This window comes from Carettochelys insculpta, unplaced genomic scaffold (genome assembly GCF_033958435.1).
Source record: "Carettochelys insculpta isolate YL-2023 unplaced genomic scaffold, ASM3395843v1 scaffold_0042, whole genome shotgun sequence".
Classification (NCBI taxonomy): Eukaryota; Metazoa; Chordata; order Testudines; family Carettochelyidae; genus Carettochelys; species Carettochelys insculpta.
This window is the reverse complement of record NW_027439079.1, coordinates 167501-175000: the sequence shown is the minus strand read 5'-3', so window position 1 is coordinate 175000 and position 7500 is coordinate 167501. Positions and strand designations below refer to the sequence as shown.

General features: G+C 61.1%; 1 non-coding gene across 1 annotated transcript; it reads left to right on the top strand.

Annotated features, from left to right (window-relative positions):
• The first annotated feature begins 6991 nt into the window (after positions 1-6991).
• Positions 6992-7110, top strand: LOC142006129 (5S ribosomal RNA). Its single transcript, XR_012643242.1, has one exon. It is a non-coding gene; the product is annotated as a 5S ribosomal RNA (ribosomal RNA).
• The last annotated feature ends 390 nt before the right edge of the window (positions 7111-7500 follow it).

The window sequence follows — 7500 nt, the reverse complement described above, 5'->3', positions numbered from 1 at the left end:
TCTCTCCAGCCCGGGACCGGGGTTGACCTGTTGTCCCTGCCGGACTTAGAAATTTTTTCTCTCCCGCCTGGGACCGGGGTTGACCTGTTGTCCCTGCCGGACTTAGAAATTTTTTCTCTCCCGCCTGGGACCGGGGTTGACCTGTTGTCCCTGCCGGACTTAGAAATTTTTTCTCTCCAGCCTGGGACCGGGGTTGACCTGTTGTCCCTGCCGGACTTAGAAAATTTTTCTCTGCCGCCTGGGACCGGGGTTGACCTGTTGTCCCTGCCGGACTTAGAAAATTTTTCTCTGCCGCCTGGGACCGGGGTTGACCTGTTGTCCCTGCCGGACTTAGAAAATTTTTCTCTGCCGCCTGGGACCGGGGTTGACCTGTTGTCCCTGCCGGACTTAGAAAATTTTTCTCTCCCGCCTGGGACCGGGGTTGACCTGTTGTCCCTGCCGGACTTAGAAAATTTTTCTCTCCCGCCTGGGACCGGGGTTGACCTGTTGTCCCTGCCGGACTTAGAAATTTTTTCTCTGCCGCCTGGGACCGGGGTTGACCTGTTGTCCCTGCCGGACTTAGAAATTTTTTCTCTCCAGCCTGGGACCGGGGTTGACCTGTTGTCCCTGCCGGACTTAGAAATTTTTTCTCTCCCGCCCGGTACCGGGGTTGACCTGTTGTCCCTGCCGGACTTAGAAATTTTTTCTCTGCCGCCTGGGACCGGGGTTGACCTGTTGTCCCTGCCGGACTTAGAAAATTTTTCTCTCCCGCCTGGGACCGGGGTTGACCTGTTGTCCCTGCCGGACTTAGAAATTTTTTCTCTGCCGCCTGGGACCGGGGTTGACCTGTTGTCCCTGCCGGACTTAGAAAATTTTTCTCTCCCGCCTGGGACCGGGGTTGACCTGCTGTCCCTGCCGGACTTGGAAAATTTTTCTCTCCAGCCTGGGACCGGGGTTGACCTGTTGTCCCTGCCGGACTTAGAAATTTTTTCTCTCCCCGCCTGGGACCGGGGTTGACCTGCTGTCCCTGCCGGACTTGGAGCCCTAGGAGGGAATCGGCCACCAGGTCAACCTCCGCTGAAAGCGGCCACGGTTTACCTGGTGCCCGGGGAGCGAATCGGACACCAGGTCAACCTCTGCTAAAGCGACCGAGGTTGACCTGGTGCCCGGGGAGCGAATCTGACACCAGGTCAACCTCTGCTAAAGCGCCAGAGGTTGACCTGGTGCCCGGGGAGCGAATCGGACACCAGGTCAACCTCTGCTAAAGCGGCCGGGGTTGACCTGCTGTCCCTGCCGGACTTAGAAAATTTTTCTCTCCAGCCTGGGACCGGGGTTGACCTGTTGTCCCTGCCGGACTTAGAAAATTTTTCTCTCCCGCCTGGGACCGGGGTTGACCTGTTGTCCCTGCCGGACTTGGAGCCCGAGGAGGGGATCGGCCACCAGGTAAACCTCCGCTGAAAGCGGCCACGGTTTACCTGGTGCCCGGGGAGCGAATCGGACACCAGGTCAACCTCAGCTGAAGCGGCCGGGGTTGACCTGCTGTCCCTGCCGGACTTGGAAAATTTTTCTCTCCAGCCTGGGACCGGGGTTGACCTGTTGTCCCTGCCGGACTTAGAAATTTTTTCTCTCCCCGCCTGGGACCGGGGTTGACCTGCTGTCCCTGCCGGACTTGGAGCCCGAGGAGGGAATCGGCCACCAGGTCAACCTCCGCTGAAAGCGGCCACGGTTTACCTGGTGCCCGGGGAGCGAATCGGACACCAGGTCAACCTCTGCTAAAGCGACCGAGGTTGACCTGGTGCCCGGGGAGCGAATCTGACACCAGGTCAACCTCTGCTAAAGCGCCAGAGGTTGACCTGGTGCCCGGGGAGCGAATCGGACACCAGGTCAACCTCTGCTAAAGCGGCCGGGGTTGACCTGCTGTCCCTGCCGGACTTAGAAAATTTTTCTCTCCAGCCTGGGACCGGGGTTGACCTGCTGTCCCTGCCGGACTTAGAAAATTTTTCTCTGCCGCCTGGGACCGGGGTTGACCTGTTCTCCCTGCCGGACTTAGAAAATTTTTCTCTCCAGCCTGGGACCGGGGTTGACCTGTTGTCCCTGCCGGACTTAGAAATTTTTTCTCTGCCGCCTGGGACCGGGGTTGACCTGTTGTCCCTGCCGGACTTAGAAATTTTTTCTCTCCCGCCCGGTACCGGGGTTGACCTGTTGTCCCTGCCGGACTTAGAAATTTTTTCTCTGCCGCCTGGGACCGGGGTTGACCTGTTGTCCCTGCCGGACTTAGAAAATTTTTCTCTCCCGCCTGGGACCGGGGTTGACCTGTTGTCCCTGCCGGACTTAGAAATTTTTTCTCTGCCGCCTGGGACCGGGGTTGACCTGTTGTCCCTGCCGGACTTAGAAATTTTTTCTCTCCAGCCTGGGACCGGGGTTGACCTGTTGTCCCTGCCGGACTTAGAAAATTTTTCTCTCCAGCCCGGGACCGGGGTTGACCTGTTGTCCCTGCCGGACTTAGAAATTTTTTCTCTCCCGCCTGGGACCGGGGTTGACCTGTTGTCCCTGCCGGACTTAGAAATTTTTTCTCTGCCGCCTGGGACCGGGGTTGACCTGTTGTCCCTGCCGGACTTAGAAAATTTTTCTCTGCCGCCTGGGACCGGGGTTGACCTGTTGTCCCTGCCGGACTTAGAAAATTTTTCTCTCCCGCCTGGGACCGGGGTTGACCTGTTGTCCCTGCCGGACTTAGAAAATTTTTCTCTCCCGCCTGGGACCGGGGTTGACCTGTTGTCCCTGCCGGACTTAGAAATTTTTTCTCTGCCGCCTGGGACCGGGGTTGACCTGTTGTCCCTGCCGGACTTAGAAATTTTTTCTCTGCCGCCTGGGACCGGGGTTGACCTGTTGTCCCTGCCGGACTTAGAAATTTTTTCTCTGCCGCCTGGGACCGGGGTTGACCTGTTGTCCCTGCCGGACTTAGAAATTTTTTCTCTCCAGCCTGGGACCGGGGTTGACCTGTTGTCCCTGCCGGACTTAGAAATTTTTTCTCTCCCGCCCGGTACCGGGGTTGACCTGTTGTCCCTGCCGGACTTAGAAATTTTTTCTCTGCCGCCTGGGACCGGGGTTGACCTGTTGTCCCTGCCGGACTTAGAAAATTTTTCTCTCCCGCCTGGGACCGGGGTTGACCTGTTGTCCCTGCCGGACTTAGAAATTTTTTCTCTGCCGCCTGGGACCGGGGTTGACCTGTTGTCCCTGCCGGACTTAGAAAATTTTTCTCTCCCGCCTGGGACCGGGGTTGACCTGTTGTCCCTGCCGGACTTAGAAATTTTTTCTCTGCCGCCTGGGACCGGGGTTGACCTGTTGTCCCTGCCGGACTTAGAAATTTTTTCTCTCCAGCCTGGGACCGGGGTTGACCTGTTGTCCCTGCCGGACTTAGAAATTTTTTCTCTCCCGCCCGGTACCGGGGTTGACCTGTTGTCCCTGCCGGACTTAGAAATTTTTTCTCTGCCGCCTGGGACCGGGGTTGACCTGTTGTCCCTGCCGGACTTAGAAAATTTTTCTCTCCCGCTCGGAACCGGGGTTGACCTGTTGTCCCTGCCGGACTTAGAAAATTTTTCTCTCCCGCCTGGGACCGGGGTTGACCTGTTGTCCCTGCCGGACTTGGAGCCCGAGGAGGGGATCGGCCACCAGGTAAACCTCCGCTGAAAGCGGCCACGGTTTACCTGGTGCCCGGGGAGCGAATCGGACACCAGGTCAACCTCAGCTGAAGCGGCCGGGGTTGACCTGCTGTCCCTGCCGGACTTGGAAAATTTTTCTCTCCAGCCTGGGACCGGGGTTGACCTGTTGTCCCTGCCGGACTTAGAAATTTTTTCTCTCCCCGCCTGGGACCGGGGTTGACCTGTTGTCCCTGCCGGACTTAGAAATTTTTTCTCTCCCCGCCTGGGACCGGGGTTGACCTGTTGTCCCTGCCGGACTTGGAGCCCCAGGAGGGGATCGGCCACCAGGTCAACCTCCGCTGAAAGCGGCCACGGTTTACCTGGTGCCCGGGGAGCGAATCGGACACCAGGTCAACCTCTGCTAAAGCGACCGAGGTTGACCTGGTGCCCGGGGAGCGAATCTGACACCAGGTCAACCTCTGCTAAAGCGCCAGAGGTTGACCTGGTGCCCGGGGAGCGAATCGGACACCAGGTCAACCTCTGCTAAAGCGGCCGGGGTTGACCTGCTGTCCCTGCCGGACTTAGAAAATTTTTCTCTCCAGCCTGGGACCGGGGTTGACCTGTTGTCCCTGCCGGACTTAGAAATTTTTTCTCTCCCGCCTGGGACCGGGGTTGACCTGTTGTCCCTGCCGGACTTAGAAAATTTTTCTCTGCCGCCTGGGACCGGGGTTGACCTGTTGTCCCTGCCGGACTTAGAAAATTTTTCTCTCCCGCTCGGAACCGGGGTTGACCTGTTGTCCCTGCCGGACTTAGAAAATTTTTCTCTCCCGCCTGGGACCGGGGTTGACCTGTTGTCCCTGCCGGACTTGGAGCCCCAGGAGGGGATCGGCCACCAGGTCAACCTCCGCTGAAAGCGGCCACGGTTTACCTGGTGCCCGGGGAGCGAATCGGACACCAGGTCAACCTCAGCTGAAGCGGCCGGGGTTGACCTGCTGTCCCTGCCGGACTTGGAGCCCGAGGAGGGGATCGGCCACCAGGTCAACCTCCGCTGAAAGCGGCCACGGTTTACCTGGTGCCCGGGGAGCGAATCGGACACCAGGTCAACCTCTGCTAAAGCGGCCGGGGTTGACCTGCTGTCCGTGCCGGACTTGGAGCCCGAGGAGGGGATCGGCCACCAGGTCAACCTCCGCTGAAAGCGGCCACGGTTTACCTGGTGCCCGGGGACCGAATCGGACACCAGGTCAACCTCCGCTGAAGCGGCCGGGGTTGACCTGCTGTCCCTGCCGGACTTTGAAAATTTTTCTCTCCACGCCCGGAACCGGGGTTGACCTGTTGTCCCTGCCGGACTTGGAAAATTTTTCTCTCCCGCTCGGAACCGGGGTTGACCTGTTGTCCCTGAAGGACTTAGAAATTTTTTCTCTCCCCGCCTGGGACCGGGGTTGACCTGCTGTCCCTGCCGGACTTGGAGCCCCAGGAGGGGATCGGCCACCAGGTCAACCTCCGCTGAAAGCGGCCACGGTTTACCTGGTGCCCGGGGACCGAATCGGACACCAGGTCAACCTCTGCTAAAGCGCCCGAGGTTGACCTGGTGCCCGGGGAGCGAATCGGACACCAGGTCAACCTCTGCTACGGCGGCCGGGGTTGACCTGCTGTCCCTGCCGGACTTAGAAAATTTTTCTCTCCCCGCCCGGAACCGGGGTTGACCTGTTGTCCCTGCCGGACTTGGAGCCCGAGGAGGGGATCGGCCACCAGGTCAACCTCCGCTGAAAGCGGCCACGGTTTACCTGGTGCCCGGGGAGCGAATCGGACACCAGGTCAACCTCTGCTAAAGCGGCCGGGGTTGACCTGCTGTCCCTGCCGGACTTGGAGCCCGAGGAGGGGATCGGCCACCAGGTCAACCTCCGCTGAAAGCGGCCACGGTTTACCTGGTGCCCGGGGAGCGAATCGGACACCAGGTCAACCTCTGCTAAAGCGGCCGGGGTTCACCTGCTGTCCCTGCCGGACTTGGAGCCCGAGGAGGGGATCGGCCACCAGGTCAACCTCCGCTGAAAGCGGCCACGGTTTACCTGGTGCCCGGGGAGCGAATCGGACACCAGGTCAACCTCTGCTAAGGCGCCCGAGGTTGACCTGGTGCCCGGGGAGCGAATCGGACACCAGGTCAACCTCTGCTACGGCGGCCGGGGTTGACCTGCTGTCCCTGCCGGACTTAGAAAATTTTTCTCTCCCCGCCCGGAACCGGGGTTGACCTGTTGTCCCTGCCGGACTTGGAGCCCGAGGAGGGGATCGGCCACCAGGTCAACCTCCGCTGAAAGCGGCCACGGTTTACCTGGTGCCCGGGGAGCGAATCGGACACCAGGTCAACCTCTGCTAAAGCGGCCGGGGTTGACCTGCTGTCCCTGCCGGACTTGGAGCCCGAGGAGGGGATCGGCCACCAGGTCAACCTCCGCTGAAAGCGGCCACGGTTTACCTGGTGCCCGGGGAGCGAATCGGACACCAGGTCAACCTCTGCTAAAGCGGCCGGGGTTCACCTGCTGTCCCTGCCGGACTTGGAGCCCGAGGAGGGGATCGGCCACCAGGTCAACCTCCGCTGAAAGCGGCCACGGTTTACCTGGTGCCCGGGGAGCGAATCGGACACCAGGTCAACCTCTGCTAAAGCGGCCGGGGTTGACCTGCTGTCCCTGCCGGACTTGGAGCCCGAGGAGGGGATCGGCCACCAGGTCAACCTCCGCTGAAAGCGGCCACGGTTTACCTGGTGCCCGGGGAGCGAATCGGACACCAGGTCAACCTCTGCTAAAGCGGCCGGGGTTCACCTGCTGTCCCTGCCGGACTTGGAGCCCGAGGAGGGGATCGGCCACCAGGTCAACCTCCGCTGAAAGCGGCCACGGTTTACCTGGTGCCCGGGGAGCGAATCGGACACCAGGTCAACCTCTGCTAAGGCGCCCGAGGTTGACCTGGTGCCCGGGGAGCGAATCGGACACCAGGTCAACCTCCGCTAAAGCGCCCGAGGTTGACCTGGTGCCCGGGGAGCGAATCGGACACCAGGTCAACCTCTGCTACGGCGGCCGGGGTTGACCTGCTGTCCCTGCCGGACTTGGAAAATTTCTCTCCCCGCCTCGGACCGGGGTTGACCTGCTGTCCCTACCGGACTTAGAACATTTTTCTCTCCCCGCCCCGGCCCGGGGGTTAACCTCGGGGCGCACAGCTTCCCGGGTCTGACGTGCACGTCCTGTCACCTCCCGGGCCCGGCGTCCTCGTCCTCCCTTCCCCTTGGGCCGGCTCGGAGGAAGTTTTCCCTCGGCCCGGCCTCCGGGTTAATTGTTTGGGCCCGGCTGACTGAGGCCAGGCTGCTGACGCTAAAGCCCGGGGAGGCGGGGGCCTACGGCCATACCGGACCGAATGCCCCCGATCTCGTCCGATCTCGGAAGGTAAACCGTCCCGGGCCTGGCTAGTACCTGGATGGGTGACCGCCTGGGAATCCCAGGTGCCGTAGGCAGCTTTTGGCCCCAGCGGGGGTAGAGCGGGGCGTGTGTCTGCCGTGCGGGAGCAGGGAAGCCGTGAGGCCAAGGCGGCGCGACGGTCCTGGGGGGCGCTGAGGCCTTTCCCTCTGCCTGCCTGCGTGTCGGGGGCGGGGGGGCGGGCGAGGAAGCTAAGGCCCTCACCCGGTGCGGTGCGATGGCTTGGGTCGGGTCGGGGAGAGGGAAGAAAGCGTGTGTGGAGCGTTGGTGGGGCAGGTGTGTGTGTGGGAGTGCTGGGTTGGGCAGGCCGTTGAGGCGGTGGCGGTGGTGGTGTTTTTGGTGGGAGTGAGTTGGGGTCAGGTGGGTGTGGGGTCCCCCCCGGGGGGTGGATGGTCTGAGGGTTAAGGCTTGGAACGTGCGTCTTGGGG